This window comes from Saccopteryx leptura, chromosome 4 (assembly GCF_036850995.1).
Source record: "Saccopteryx leptura isolate mSacLep1 chromosome 4, mSacLep1_pri_phased_curated, whole genome shotgun sequence".
Classification (NCBI taxonomy): domain Eukaryota; kingdom Metazoa; phylum Chordata; class Mammalia; order Chiroptera; family Emballonuridae; genus Saccopteryx; species Saccopteryx leptura.
In genome coordinates, this window is record NC_089506.1 from 145199595 (window position 1) to 145215634 (window position 16040).

Consider the following 16040-nt stretch of genomic DNA (forward strand, 5'->3'; position numbering starts at 1 on the left):
AGGCAAATAGAAAAAAGCCCCCACCCCTAAACTAGTAAGGTTAAAACTCCTTTTTGGTTAGAATGTTAGTTTTATTTATTTATTTTATTCTGGATCAACAGCAATACCACAGATGAAAGGGTAGGTGTACTTTTATATAGTTAAGCCAATATAACAAAACAATATAAGATGTGGGGTTTTATATAGTTATTGAATCTTTTGGATTTCTACAGGATTTACGCAACTTTAAATCAGTAGGGTTTTTATTTTTTAGTATTATTTTTTAATCTTCTGAATATCATTTTTTCAAATAGCATCTTGTTAAAAGTAGAAAAAATTGGGAATGACTAGTTGTAATAGTGTGTAGTCCACCCACTTTGACATCTTTTTCTTTTCTACCCTTCATTCTATAAAAGACACCAAAGATTCTGCAGGAAATACCTGGGCTCCAAGGAACCCACTTTGAGAAACTTTGTTTTTATGAAGAAATTATAAGTCAAATTCTGTGTTCTTTTGTTAACTCATCTTCTGTGGAAGAAAAAAAAACAACTGCCTAAGTTAGACCAGTTGTTTCTTTAGTTTTTAGAAATGTGGAATCATATTAAGAAGCTTTTAGTTATACTTCAAGATGAGACAGTCTTATTTCTTTCATCTTTGTGGTAAATGTGGAGTCTGTCATTGATAATTTCAAGACTGAAGGTGTATTTTCATAAGAAAATAGTGGCTAGATGGTCAATCTCTAGTGGGAAATGTGAAGGATGTTTGACTATTCCAGATTAGTGCATTCACACTTCAAAATAAATTTGACAAGTCAACAAACTGCACAGTTTATTCCTTCATCAAGCAAATAATTAATTACTTTGTGCCAAATACTACATTAGCCACTTGCAATATGGAGAGAACAAACTGACAAGTTTTCTGATATCTTAGAAATTACAATTTAGTAGGGGACAAATGCCCTATATTAAACAAATATGTACAAAATAATTATTTCAATACATTTGTAATGTGTTGTTAAAAATTATAGTAGTTATAGGACACAAAATTTTCTACTTGTAATGTGTATATGTATATAGATTTATAAATACACAAGTAGATACTCTAATGTATTTAATTTATAAAATCCTACTAGATAAACATTACATATACTGTGGTGAGTATATGTTCAAAATATTTAGTGCTCTGGGAACCTTAAGTCCACTGGTTCACAATAAAGTCTGAAGTCCTCAGTATAACAATCAAGGCATTTCTAATCAGTCTCCAATCCATTTTCTTTTATTACTTCCTCACTCATTTATATTGCATTGATCTGGATACCATTTATTGGCATGCTATATTCTACTCCATCCCATACAGTCCAGTTCTTTTTATTCCTTTTCTGCCTGAGACTTCCTTTCTCATTTCTTCCTACCAAACAATTACTCATTTTGAACTATTTCTTAATTTAAATCCTGATGAGTTCATACAATCTTCACGAATTATTCAGCTCAAAGTAATTCCTCCTTCTTTTGAAATTCAATAGCATTTAACCATGTGCTGCACTGTATAATAATTATATGATCTTATGTTTTATACACTCATTCATTCACTATGCAATAGTGCCTGTTGTGTGCCAATAATGAGCAGATATATCTGTGTTTTAATGGCACTTGTGCTTTATTTCTTTGGTGAAATTTAGTTCCTGATAAGAAAGATTATATTTATGTACCTTTCAATTGTATCCACTTCAGAACAAACAAGATACCTTGAATTTGACAGTTGCTAAATAAAGATTGATGAATGCATAATTTCATTTAGCCATAGCATTAAAAACTGCCATAGTGTTAATCCTTCTAAGCTGCTATACTTCCTCTTATTATTTTCTATATGTAAACATAAGTCTGGACAGTAACAATTGAATAATTTACTTTTTGAAATGTATGCTCAGCTAATCTATACATATCTGCATATATCATAAAAAGAATTATAAAAATAAATGGAAGTACAGTGAAAAAAGAATATATGTAAAAAGAAGGCACAGTTATGTGAATTATTATTATTGTTTTAATTTGACTGACATAAATATGTGAGGCAAAGTGTGTTTCTTGGAAGCTCTCAGTATTTCAGTAATTTCAGTTCTCCACTTTGTGATGTATCTATACCAGTGGTTCTCAAAGTGTGTGCTAGGGCACACTGGTACACCCTAGAAGATTTCCAGGTGTACCCTATGGTATTCCAGAGAAATATGTGCCTGTTTGGGACCAAAAAACCAACAGGGTTTTTGGAGGTTAGATTTTTGGAGGACAGAAGTGTGGGGACTTGGCTGTAAGCTGACAGTCTGCCCAACCCCCACCTTACTTGCCTGATTAGGTTGCAAAAGGCTGTTAAGCTGTGGTGCTGGATTACACTATCCCCCATGTTCCCCAGAAAGACTGGAGGTAAGTTTCTTCTATCCTTTGTTTGGTGTAATGTTAAGATGATATATATAGTGGGGGTTTTCTGCAATCAACACAAGAGTAAAAAGAGAGGAATTCTTCAATGTATTGATGAGGAAATGAGAGTTTGCCTTTCAAGTGAAAAAAGAATATATGTAAAAAGAAGGCACAATTATGTGAATTATTATTATTGTTTTAATTTGACTGACATAAATATGTGAGGCAAAGTGTGTTTCTTGGAAGCTCTCAGTATTTCAGTAATTTCAGTTCTCCACTTTGTGATGTATCTATACCAGTGGTTCTCAAAGTGTGTGCCAGGGCACACTGGTACACCCTAGAAGATTTCCAAACACTGAAGAAATCGCTAGGACACATCAGGCTCATGTTTCTCATAAACACAAGAATGAAAACACTAAACACATTTGCACTAGGACCTGCCGAATTTACTAAATCTTACTAAGAATGTATCTATATATATAAAAAATATAACTTTTTTGTCATTTTTAAAATTTTTAACCCCTCTTTTTGATGAATTCTAAAGACCATAACTCAAAAAATGTAACATAAAAATGTTTTTTAATGCCAGAATAAATTTAATTTTGTCGTATTTATTTTGTTTAATTATTATAAAAGTATGCTTGGACTTTATATATTTTTCTTTAATATTTGACTTATTATAACATATTTCTCAGAAATTTGTACATAGTGTGCCCACAATTATTTGTAGGATTTTAAATGTGCCCTGACTTCAAAAAGTTTGAGAACCACTGATCTATACACTGAGGCTCAGTGATTGATTCCTTTATCAAAGCTGAGTCCCATGAATGCCCAACAGAAAGAAAAAAGAATAAAAAGGAGAAGTAGATAACCAAGTTTCGCTGAGGTCTGCTAGCAGATTTTCATGATGTCAGCCCAGTTTTCTTTTTGTTCCAAAGCAGACATTCATGGGCTTCTTCCTGGTTTTTTTGTTTGGTTGGTTGTATTTTATACCAGTTTTCAATCATGATTTTGATGGTTCTCTATATACATGGTGTCAGATTACCTGGTTCCAGTTGTAAAAGTTTTGAAGACGGGATTTAATCTTTTTCTTTTCTCTGCAGTTGATAGGTGGCTCTGAGTTGCAGTCTGACTGAGCTCCTGAAAACAGTACTGAGAAGTGTCTATAAATAAGCAGTTTTGTTTACAGGAACTGACTGAGGAACTGGACTTGTACCACCTGCTATTTGGTCAGTGTTGAGAAGTGAGAGGAAGGGGTTTCAGTCCTCTAGTATAATTCAAATCAGCCACTCTACCTCCAGGTAGGCCAGATTCTTTTTCATGTTGTCTCAACCTAGATGTAGACACCCTTTCTTTCATTAATGCAACTTAGAGCTATTTGGCAACATGTTTTTTCTGATTATACCTGTCCCTCTGTTCTTCTATAAGCTTTCTAAGAACACATTTCTTTTGCCTAATATGTCTACTAAAGGAGAATTGTATAGGATGAGAACTATATGAGAATAAACTGTCTAGAATTTATGAAAATAAATATCTGTAAAGTTTTATACTTATCCCTAAAATTCTTAAGTTAAACCAGTTAAGAAATTTCAATTTTGTGGGCTAGTGGCAAACTGGAGTCCATATGGAGTTTCTCGTTTCTCAATTGGTCTTCTGAGTAGGTGGGATATAAATATCATGACAGTGTTTCAGTTGTGTCCCTTTCATGGTCAAAGATGCTGTCTGCTCTGTGTGGTTGCTCCTATGCATAGTGTGTCATGACAGAAATTCTTGGTAAATTTTGTTTCATGAGGTGATGACACTTAGCTAGCGAGTAACTAAAGGCAGACACTTGTTTCCAAAGATGTGTTTTGTAACCCTAAAATGCCTTTGGAAGAGGGAGGCCATTCTGTTTCTAATTTAAGGCTTGCTGAAAGCTTGTTATTAAGGCAAATAAGAAAGGCAAAAAAGACAAGGACTTTTGTGCATTCCGTGAAACATGAAGTAATATAGGTAATGGGAAGAGCGTCTGAAAAAGAAACAAAAGGCCAATCATTCTCTTTAAATTTTTAATTGTCTAGCCCACACATACTAGTGTCATAGCCCACGCTGACTGACTAACATTTGGGAACATCTGTAAGATGAATAACTAGTACTGTGTTCTGAGTCACGTGCTCTAGTTTTATTTTAAAACTCTATTTAGAGCTTGGCTACTATTAGGCTTGTCCTGATTTTACTCAGTTACTGTGATTTAGCCTGTTGACTATTTGCAAATGCACATTAATAGTCAGAGACTGGTTTCACTGGATGCTTAGGGTTAGAGGAATGAAGAAGTTGATAGTTTATAGGTCAAAAGTTTAAATAACCTTAACAAATACAGTGTATTTATTTAATTAGGAAAAGATAGAATTTATTTTCTTTCTTAAAAGTAAGAGAAGATTATTTTGAAACTTTCAGAAGAAGCTGTCAATCAATGAAAACAACAGAAGAATTAAGGCAGAGACCTAGGCACTGTTCTGCTCATTGTCCTGTTTTTATTAGCAATTATACGGAAGTACATCCAGAAATAGAAAGGCATGATATCGAGACATCAGTACAGTAACCAGTACTTTCAGACATTACCACAAAAACATATACTTAGGATTTCACAACCCTCTCACATTGGCAATGTCACAATGTTGCCCTGGGCAAGGTTTTCGTCTCCTTTTTGGGTAAAGTAGGGTTCCGTTTTTTCCCCTCACACCAACCTCTATAAATCATTTTTCTTGAAGGGAAAACTAAAGTTTCTTGGTTTCAAAATCGTACTTGTCATGAGGACAGCAATCCTGCTTATGCCATTAGAAAGTCAGCTTACTGTGTTTGGCTAGCTACAAAGAGTGAGGAAGGACATTGCTCCCCGGTAAACTACTGAGTCAGTTCAAATATTGAAAGTCTTAAAAACACAATCTGAGATGTTTTATTGATAACAAAATTTACTTTACTCTTATGTATTTACAAAAATAAATCTTATTCTGTAGCTTCTTTTTAAATATCTAAGCCTATGGTGTTATCATTTTATTCACTGAGGTTAGCAAATTTCATCACATGGAATTCTTCTCTTTGTCAACATGTTTTTCTTGCCTTTTATCACTATACAACTCTCTTAAAATACTGCTCTTCCCTAGGTTAACAAATGCTAAGTGAAATGTAGAATTAATATATTTGGCAATTTGATTGAAGTTTAAAAAGTTCCCAAAACATACTCCAGACTTTTACCTTGAAGAGTCAGTGGATTTTGTTTTTATTCTTGAGGGCAGCCACAAAGAAGTGAAAGGGTAAAAAAAGTGGCTTCTTTTTTGTTTGTTTTAATTTATGGCTAAGAGGAGAATTTCAAAGGAAATTTCCATTAACAAAGCTGCTTCTGAAATTAAAGATGATGTCATATACATGAACGGCCAGGCTTTGAAGCAGTGAGATCCTATTCTGTAGTTCTATAAAGTGGTGAAGGTTAGTGGGGCCTGAGAGGAGGGAAAGAACCTGGATTCTTACCTTATCAATTCAGGCAGTGGGGCCTGAATGGTGATTCCGGAAAAGTCACTGCCACAGAAGCATCATCGTAATAATGGGACTCAGAATATTCATTAATTTATAAGAAGAAAAGAATGTTTCTAAAATGTTAAAGGGTTTTGCCTCTAATATCTAGCAAAGAGTAACTTGTGGCCCTGGCCGGTTGGCTCAGTGGTAGAGCATCGGCCTGGCGTACAGAAGTCCCGGTTTGATTCCCGGCCAGGACACACAGGAGAAGCGCCCATCTTCTTCTCCACCCTCCCCCTCTCCTTCCTCTCTGTCTCTCTCTTCCCCTCCTGCAACCAAGGCTCCATTGGAGCGAAGATGGCCGGGGCGCTGGGGATGGCTCCTTGGCCTCTGCCCCAGGCGCTAGAGTGGCTCTGGTCGTGACAGAGCCACGCCCCCTGGTGGGCGTGCTGGGTGGATCCCGGTAGGGCGCGTAAAGGAGTTTGTCTGACTGTCTCTCCCTGTTTCCAGCTTGAGAAAAATACAAAAAAAAAAAAAAAAAAAAGTAACGTGTGGTTCTCAACTAAAATAGACTTGTCTTATTTTTCCCCTATTCTGTTTAATATTTGCGATATTATTAAAAAATCATTTTAAAAATGTAGGCATTATGGCATAAGTATAACATATGTAGTACTAGAGTTTTATTTTTGAAAAGTTCCATTAAAAAAACAACAGCTATGATTGTTATACTGTGGATAAAAGATTAAAAGTGGGCTACAAAATATCTAGGACATATCACAGTAGTGAAGACTTCATTTAATCTGATGAAAAGTTTCTTTTTGTCTTGTATCAATACATTCTCCAAGAAGATCAGTAAAAATACTGCTTAATATTATTTTCTTAATTGACTTTATTGAAGTGACACTTGTTAACATAATTATACAGGTTTCGGGTGTCCGATTCTACAACGCATCTCTGTGTACTGTATTGTGTGTTCATCCCCCCAAATCAAGTCTTCTTCCATCACCGTTTATCCCCTCTAAACCCTCCTCCACTCCCACCCCCACTCCCAGCAATTACCACACTGTTGTCTGTGTCCATGAGGCTTTCTTTCTTCCTTTCCTTTTTTGGGGAGGTCCTTTATGCTCAATATCACCACCTCCACCGTCCTTACACAGCCCTGACCCCCAACAACTGTCTGCCTGCTTTCTATGTATAAGTCTGTTTCTGTTTTGCTGGTTAATTTGTTTTGTTCATTAGAGTCCACATATGAGTGAAATCATATGGTACTTGTCTTTCTCTGATAGGGTTATTTCACTTAGCATAATACTTCCCAAGTCTATCTAGGCTTTGCAAAAGGTAAGATTTTTTTTATTTTTTATATACGTAATATTCCATTGTGTAAATGTACCAAAGCTTTTTTAATCCATTCATGTCTGATGGGCACTTGGGCTGCTTCCAAATCTTGACTATTGTATATAATGCTGCAATGAACATAGTGGTGCATATATTCTTTTGAATTAGTGTTTTGGGTTTCTTCAGATAAATTACTGGAAGTGAAATTGCTGGGCCATTAGGCAGTTTCATTTTTAATTTTTTGAGGTAGCATCATATTGCTTTCCAAAGTGATTGTACTAATCTGCATTCTTACCAGCAATTCCCTTTTCTCTATATTCTCACCAATACTTGCTGTTTGTTGATTTATTAATTATAGCCATTTTAACAGGTGTGAGGTGACACCTCATTGTGGTTTTAATTTGCATCTTTCTGATAATTAATTACATTGAACGTCTATTCATATGTCTATTGGCTATCTATATGTCCTCTTTAGAAAAGTGTTGGCCCTGGCCGGTTGGCTCAGTGGTAGAGCGTCGGCCTTGCGTGCGGGGGACCCGGGTTCGATTCCCGGCCAGGGCACATAGGAGAAGCGCCCATTTGCTTCTCCACCCCCACCCCCCTCCTTCCTCTCTGTCTCTCTCTTCTCCTCCTGCAGCCAAGGCTCCATTGGAGCAAAGATGGCCCGGGCGCTGGAGATGGCTCCTTGGCCTCTGCCCCAGGCGCTAGAGTGGCTCTGGTCCCGGCAGAGCATCGCCCCCTGGTGGGCAGAGCTTCGCCCCTGGTGGGCGTGCCGGGTGGATCCCGGTCGGGCGCATGCGGGAGTCTGTCTGACTGTCTCTCCCCGTTTCCAGTTTCAGAAAAATAAAAAAAAATATAGAAAAGTGTTTATTCAGGTTCTTTATCCATTTTTTAAATTGGCTTTTCTGTTAATTTGGTATGGAGTTTTTTAAGTTCTTTATATATTTTGGATATTAATCCTTTATCAGATGTATTGGCAAATATGTTCTCCCATTCAGTGGGTTGTCTTTTCATTTTGTTGATGGTTTCCTTTGCTGTGCAAAAACTTTTTGGTTTGATGTAGTCATTATGCTTATTTTTTCTCTTGTTTCCGTTGCTCAAGAAAATACATAAAAAATAAATATTGTTACAACAAATGTCTAATTTTTTTACTGCCTATGTTGTCTTCTAGGATTTTTATAATATTAAGTTAGAACTAGAAAAATATTCCAAAAATTTATTTAAAACCACAAAAGATCCCAAATAGCCACAATAATCTTGAAAAAGAGGAACAAAGTCGAAAAAATAATTCTCTCTCAAGCCTGCTGGGCCACCAGCCCTTTACGATCCACTTGCATGGGGTTTTTTACTGCTAAGAGCAACTCAAGATAATTCTGGAATCTTAAGCATTTCAGAGGCTTATGTAAATGGGTTCATTGTTGGGCTGCAAATAAAGTAGTTATTTGTAAAAAAAAAAAAAAGAAAGAAAAGGAAAGAAAAAATAATGCTCTCTGATATCAAACTATATTATAAAGCCTTAGTAATCAAAGAAGCATGGTACTGGCATACAAAAAAACAATAGTTCAATAGAAAAGAATAAAGAATTCAGAAATCAACTTTTGTCTCTATGGTCAATTAATTTGACAAAGGATGTAAGAACACACAATGGGGTAAAGACAGTCTAGTCAATAAACGGTGTCAAGGAAAATGGACAGATACATGCAAAAATAAATGAAACTAGACCAGCTTTTTATACTATATACAAGAATAACTTTAAAATGGATTAAGAACTTAAATATTAGACATTTTTATGTTTTTTATAAACAAATGGATCATTAATTCCTAAATAAAAACTAGAAGGTAGGTTCAAGTAGAAAGCTAATTTCCAGAGCAAGCTACAGCTATTCTAATATTGGATTTTAAATTAACTTATTATTGATATACCTGTGCTGGAACACCACATAACAGAAAAGTAGAAAATACAGATAATTATAGGTAGGTTCTTTTATGCTTGAAAAGTATTCACTCTTTACGAGTTAATAGAAAGAAAAAGTTTTCTTTGCTCTACCTACCTTTTTTTCAGGAATGTTACTGATCCATTTGGGGAGAAGATGAACTTATAGTTGTCACATAGAGTCACAAGTCCCAGATAGAACTGAGAATTAGATGAAATAATCCCTGTAGAGAGGGGAAAGCATGCCAAGAAATAAAATAAGTGTACTTGATAAGATATGGTAAGTTCCTTCTTTACTTAATTAACCAATAAAAACTCAAGTTTTGCTGGATGATGAATGGGTTGGAGGAAGACATCTTCATTCATTCATTCTTTCAATCAGCAAATATTTAATGAGGACCTATTATATGCCACAAACAGTATAAACCTAGAGAGTGGTGAGCAAGATGCATAGCATTTGATGTAGTACTTGAATCAAGTTATATTATCTCAAAAACTGATGTCTAATTTACTGGGAAGGTTCTTAACAAAATTTCTTGAAAAATTATTGAACAGTAGATCAACTTCAGATGACTTTTTCATCATAATTATCACAGAAAATGAGTTGCCTGAAATATTTGGTATTCATTGTATTGTTCAAATATCCTAATAATATAATTTGTGAAATCGCCAGATGATATGCATACAGAACTTGTCCATTTCCGCTCTGTATTCCCACAATTGATGATACATGAAGTGTGATGTTTGTTATATATTAATGTAATGTGTGTGTGAGTTAATCATAAATAATGTTCTAAATGGCTACTGAGAAGTAATATGAAAGCAATATCTAGCATATTGCTGGTACAGAGGAAATGTTCAATAAACTATTTTTTTCAGTGACTGAATGAATGTTCATATTTGTGTATCTTTCTATATGAGAATGTTGTTTATTATAATTATCAATGGTACAAGTAATGCTTTTCCACTTTTACCCATAACTCATTCCTTTTTCTGTATTTCTCATTTCAGTTACTGGCATTATTTATACCAGTTCAGGCAACAAAGAACAATGTATCACCTAAAGGGTCCCTCCTAGACTTTTATAGTGTGAGAGCAGAAGATAAGACTGAAAAGACATGGCATGAGTTGAGATAATCCATGTGGACTAGTAAATGTGTATTTCTCAGGGTCTCTGACACAGTGAAGGCTGTTTCCATTGAGGGGTTAATCAGTAGGTGGCTGAGTGTGTCCTCATGCCTGCTGCCAACTGAGCCTCACTTTGGAAATGTTTTTAATGGTTTATAAACTTTTTAATACAAATTTTATTTTAAAAAGGCTATTATAATGAGCATTTGAACGTGTCTTTTCTTATTATCTGAGTATTTTAGTTAAAACCTCAAGGCTGATAAATGATAACATTATAGTCTAAACAATGAAACAAGTAGTGGCCAAATTCCATCTCTAAGATTCCCTGAAAAGTGGCTAAATTTGTCCTTCACATTCACCTCTATTACTCCAGCCAGGTTTGATAAAGATAAGACTAAAAATTCAAGATCAGTGGTTGGAGTAGTAAAGTTTGTGAGAGTAGAAGTGTTTAGCTTGGGGAGAACTTGCGTGTTCTCCCCACTCCCAGTCAAGTGAAAAGAACTCCAAAAATATATATCTTAGAGATTGGCAGGGGGATTGAGAGGGAGAGTTTGGCATTTTATTTACTGGGCAGATATTTGCCTATGCAACAGACAGTCTGATCAGCCCCTTGATGTTATCGGAGTGGATGGAGAAGACAATTGGAGAGATGACAAAGACACAGATGGCAGCGGCCATATATCCTATACTGCCAATATTAGACAAGGCTTCGAGAATTTTTGTGAGTCAGGGGGTGCCATAGCAGGTGGTTGGATGTGAGCTATCTAAAGGCCCCTTACCTAGGAGGGTGGCTTGACATTTGTGCAGAAGAAGCTGTGGTGTGGACTTTAAGGGCCAGGAACCAGGGAAGAAGTGGTTTGTAGGAAGTCATCTGAGGTCACATAGAGAGAATATTTTCTGTGTCAGGTAAATCTATTCCAACAAATGGCTTATCACAGAGAAGGCATCTCCAGCAAAGAGAGAACTACCAACAGCTGTTATTGTGCTTTTATCTTCTAAGCCACTATTTTTCTGATTTAAGTCTGGAGGAGTAAGTAGAAATGAGCAAGAGAGAAGAGGGAAATTTAAGAGTAGATAAACTTCCCCACTCCTTCTAACACATCCTTCAGGCCTAACCTGCCTGGATAAAGAAATTTAGGTTTTGTGGGACTTATACAATGTGGGGAAACCTTTTTAAAGAGTAGAACACAGAATTACAAATAAAATATTAGGTACAGGCTCTATACGGGGTCCCTGAAATTTCAGGACCCTGAAGTTTAACTTTCATTATCTTTGCAGAAAATCTAATACTTAAGGGAATGAAGAAAAGAGCCATGAGATTGATGTTTTATTTATTAGAAGCTGAACCTTTAAAAGTTCAATATCTATCTATCATCTATCTATCTATCTATCTATCTATCTATCTATCTATCTATCTATCTATCTATCTATCTATCATCTATCTATCTACCATCTATCTATTATCTATCTATTCTTTATCTATATATCTATATACCTATCATCTCTTTTCATCATCATCACCATCATTATCATCATAATGTACATATTCTTATAACTGAAAGTGGTTGGAAATCTGAATTATGCCCAAGTTGTCAAGGAGCACAGGAAATAAATCTATCATGATTTACTAAAAGACAATGATCCTCCTTACTTGAGGCCCTCATTACCCTTCACCTGCATGCCTACAACAGTTTTTTAATAACTCTCGTCTCTCAGTCTTTACCTATTCAAGACGAACTCCACACTAGAGCTAGGTATTTTCTAAAGTAAACTGCATGATGCATTTTCTCTCTTACAGACTTTATTGGCTCCTCATAAATGTTCAGAAAGAAATCTCATATTTTCTATATGACATAAAAAATTCTTACCCCAGCCTCTCTTTCCAGCTCATGCACAATCTGTAATTTGCATACTAAAATCACTGTGTATTTCCTCAATATTTCATGCATTTTTGTATATACATGCCCGTAAATGTAATGTTCCCTTTGTCCAAAGTATTCTTTACTGCCTTATATATCTGAAAAATGTTTAGCTTTACTTCAAAACTTAAGTCTATAGCGCAATTTTCCTTCCTTCTTTCCTTCCTTCCTTCCTTCCTTCCTTCCTTCCTTCCTTCCTTCCTTCCTTCCTTCCTTCCTTCTTTCCTTCCTTCCTTCCTTCCTTCCACCCTTCCTTCCTTTCCTGTCCTGTGTGTGTGTGTGTGTGTGTGTTTTATTTTCCAATCTTTTCAAATAGGCAATGGTTAAAGAATAATAAAGTCACTTCCTGATTGTCCCCTCCAGAACCATTTAATATCTTCAGCTCTAATCACTTATAAAATAGTAAAGAAAAAAATAACAATGTGTAATTACTTAAACCAAACTTATTCCTAGAAGATGATCAATTATAGATTAATAATTAATGATAAAAATATGACTTGAATGCAATATATTCAGAGTTCATAGGTGTGGACCATGTACCACAAGAATGAGGCCCATATCATAAATCATTGGTTAAGACAGAGGTCTGGCTCCGTTTTCTGTTTGATTTCATATATGGTAAAATGACCACTCTTTTGCTGACCTGTTTTGAGTTCTTGTCATAATTTCAGCTATAAATAGGAATTTGTACTCATGAAGAAGCTCTATATTTATGTTCAGATAAAATAGTAAGAGATTATGACCACCTTATTATTTTACTCCATTCCCAAATCAGGATATCTGTATTATATATATAATGTCTGACCAGCTTTACCTCTTCTTGTATTACTATTTATTTCCCCAGATCTCAATGTGAACATACAAATTCCACAAACAATTGTCCAGTAACTGTTTTGTGGGGATTTCTAGGACCAAATAAAAGAAACATTAGAAGTCTGGCTAAAGATGATCAAAAATGCTCAGATAAATAATATTTAGAAAGTTCATTCATGAGTAATCTATATTGTCTTAAGGCTTTACTAAACACTTGAATAGATATCATCTCAAGGCTGTGGACAAAAAGATTATCAAAAAAGGTATTTTTTTTGTTTCTGTGTCTAGGTTATAAACCACTTGAGAATAAAACTGTTTTTTTTTAATTATATTTTTTTGTATGTCCTCAGAGCTAGCTATATTGATTGGAACTCAAGAGGTACTCAATATATACTTATTTAATTTTTATTAATTTTAATGGGATGACATCAATAAATCAGGATACATATATTCAAAGAAAACATGTCCAGGTTATCTTGTCCTTCAATTATGTTGCATTCCAATCACCCAAATTCAGATTGTCCTCCGTCACCTTCTATCTAGTTTTCTTTGTGCCCCTCCCCCACCCCTCCCCCTCTCCCTCCTTCCTTCCTCCCCCTCGTTACCACCACACTCTTGTCCATGTCTCTTGGTCTCGTTTTTATGTCCCACCAATGTATGGAATCATGCAGTTCCTGTTTTTTTCTGATTTACTTATTTCACTTCATATAATGTTATCAAGATCCCACCATTTTGTTGTAAATCATCAGATGTCATCATTTCTTATGGCTGAGTAGTATACAACAGTGTATTTGTGCCACATCTTCTTTATCCAGTCTTCTATTATTTTTTTTTACAGTTATTAAGGCCTTTAAGCAAACTCTTGGCCAATACAGCAAGAATCCATAAAAGAGTAGTGTCCTTAACATGCTCACCAAGTCCGAGTTGGCACCAACACCATTCCAGATCCCTGCAAATGCAACCCAACCCCAGTTCATTCCATTAGGAGCTGTCACAAGGAGCAGGAGTCCAGGAAAAGTCCACATCCAGGAAAAGTCCACATGGCACTGGAATTGTTGTCACAATTCTATACTTTGCAGCTCACATCCAAGTCCCAATGACCACTGCTTCTAGCTGGTAATGATTCAGATAGACTGGAAAAGCCATCTGCAGCATGTGTGGAGATGGAGCTTCTGTTCTCCTCTGCCTGGAGAGATGAGACAGGTTGCTTTTCCCCTGGAGCTCTGTAACTGTGGCATGGTAAAGAGAACCTTGGAATACACTAAGCTGAGTGGCAAAGGTAAATTCATAATAGAAGTTGACAAAAGGGGGAAAGAGAGCTCTAAATTAGGAGTAGGTCCCAACCTGAAATATGAGTGGGACATTGAGGTAGGAAGAATAAAGGAAACACTATATATTCAACAAAGCAGCAGAAAATAGGACTATCAACATCCACAACAAAGATCTTTGAGGGAAGAATAAAAATCCTGACTATTCAGGCAAGACATAGTTAAATGGCCCTTGTGCAAATGAGATCAGTTTACCTGCTTCTTGGAAGAAATACCCTAGGCTCGCCTACAGTGCCGTAGATGGAGCTGACGGCCCTGGGCACCTTCAGCCTTCAGTGGCAAACCCCAGAATTCTGGGCAAGGTTAGGTCATAGGTGGCTGGAGCAGGGCTGAAAGAGACTGAACCCTCCTTTAGAGGAGCGAGGGGAAAACCTACCTTCCAGTGTCCCCTTTCCTCACAGCAAAGGCATGTAAGCCTGGCAGGCTTTAGATCAATGACCTTCCTTTTCACTATTGAAGTGGGACCCAGATGGTATCCTATGAGACCCCCTTGGGGTGTTGGAGCCTTTAAGGGCATATCCTAAAAGCTGGTAGTTCCCCTGATCTCTATTGGGCTTTTTCTGCCCCTTGGTACCTTAAACGCCATTCTCAGAAGATCTCGCTGAGGAGTTTGAGGGTCCCCATCCACCTATATAAACCTTTTCTATATATCTGGAGCTAGTTGGAAAAATACAAAACAGTGTTATTAGCTGAATCAAATAAAAGAAGGTAGAAGTTTGCAGGAGAAAAAAATTTGGTGTCTCCTGTTCATTAGCATTCAAAAGAAATTTAAATTTTTTAAGTAAAAAGCATGATATGGTAGACCCGTAGGAGTTCCAGGATATGACTCCCCCTTTTTAAATTTTTTTAAAACTGACCTTAAAATATTTGCTGGGTACACTTTAATAATACCTTGACTTTAACGATTGTAAGAAATACCTATAATTCCAAAGGTTTGACAAAATACAGTAAATACTTTTGCTACATATGCAAGAGCTCAATATATATATATATTTTTCTCAATATATATTTTAATCAATCAGTAGAAACATCAAATTTATTACCAAGATGATGTGTTGGGAGAAACAAAGTGTTTTTAATTATTAGAATGGATGATAAGAGGAAAAGGAGATTAGGATGGAGCTCTACTTTTGAATGTCCATTTTAATAGTTGCCAAAAATTAAATTTAAGTTATTTTCTATGATAGAATTGATGAAGATTGGATTTCTAGAGTAGAAATTACTCCACCTTAGATTAAATGAGTATATGACCAATATGAGTAAAATGGCATTAAAGCCCAAGTCTGTGGTATACAAAGTCACCTACATTTCTACATTTGCACAACACCACACTGGAATCAGAGCACAGAACTGAGTGGTGTTGCTGTTAATTATTCAGCAATAACAGCAGTAAGTGACCATGGTGGTTTGTTCTTTTGAGACAACTGGTAACAGTAGCACAACAAAATGCTGCACCCTTTCTTTTTTTTTTTTTAATGATTTTTTTATTTAATTTATTCATTTTTTAGAGAGAGAGATAGGGAGAGAGAAGGGGGAAGAAGCAGGAAGCATCAACTCCCATATGTGCCTTGACCAGGCAAGTCCAGAGTTTTGAAATGGCGACCTCAGTCCACTGCACCACCAGAGGTCAGGCCATGCTGCACCCTTTCTGACCTTAACTTGGAAAGCCACAAGCCTTGTCAATGTTGCCTGTAAGACTCTT

General features: G+C 35.9%; 1 non-coding gene across 1 annotated transcript; it reads left to right on the forward strand.

The window, feature by feature from the left end:
* Nucleotides 1–7702: 7702 nt before the first annotated feature.
* Nucleotides 7703–7778, forward strand: TRNAA-UGC (transfer RNA alanine (anticodon UGC)). The gene has a single exon. It is a non-coding gene; the product is annotated as a tRNA-Ala (tRNA).
* Nucleotides 7779–16040: the final 8262 nt, after the last annotated feature.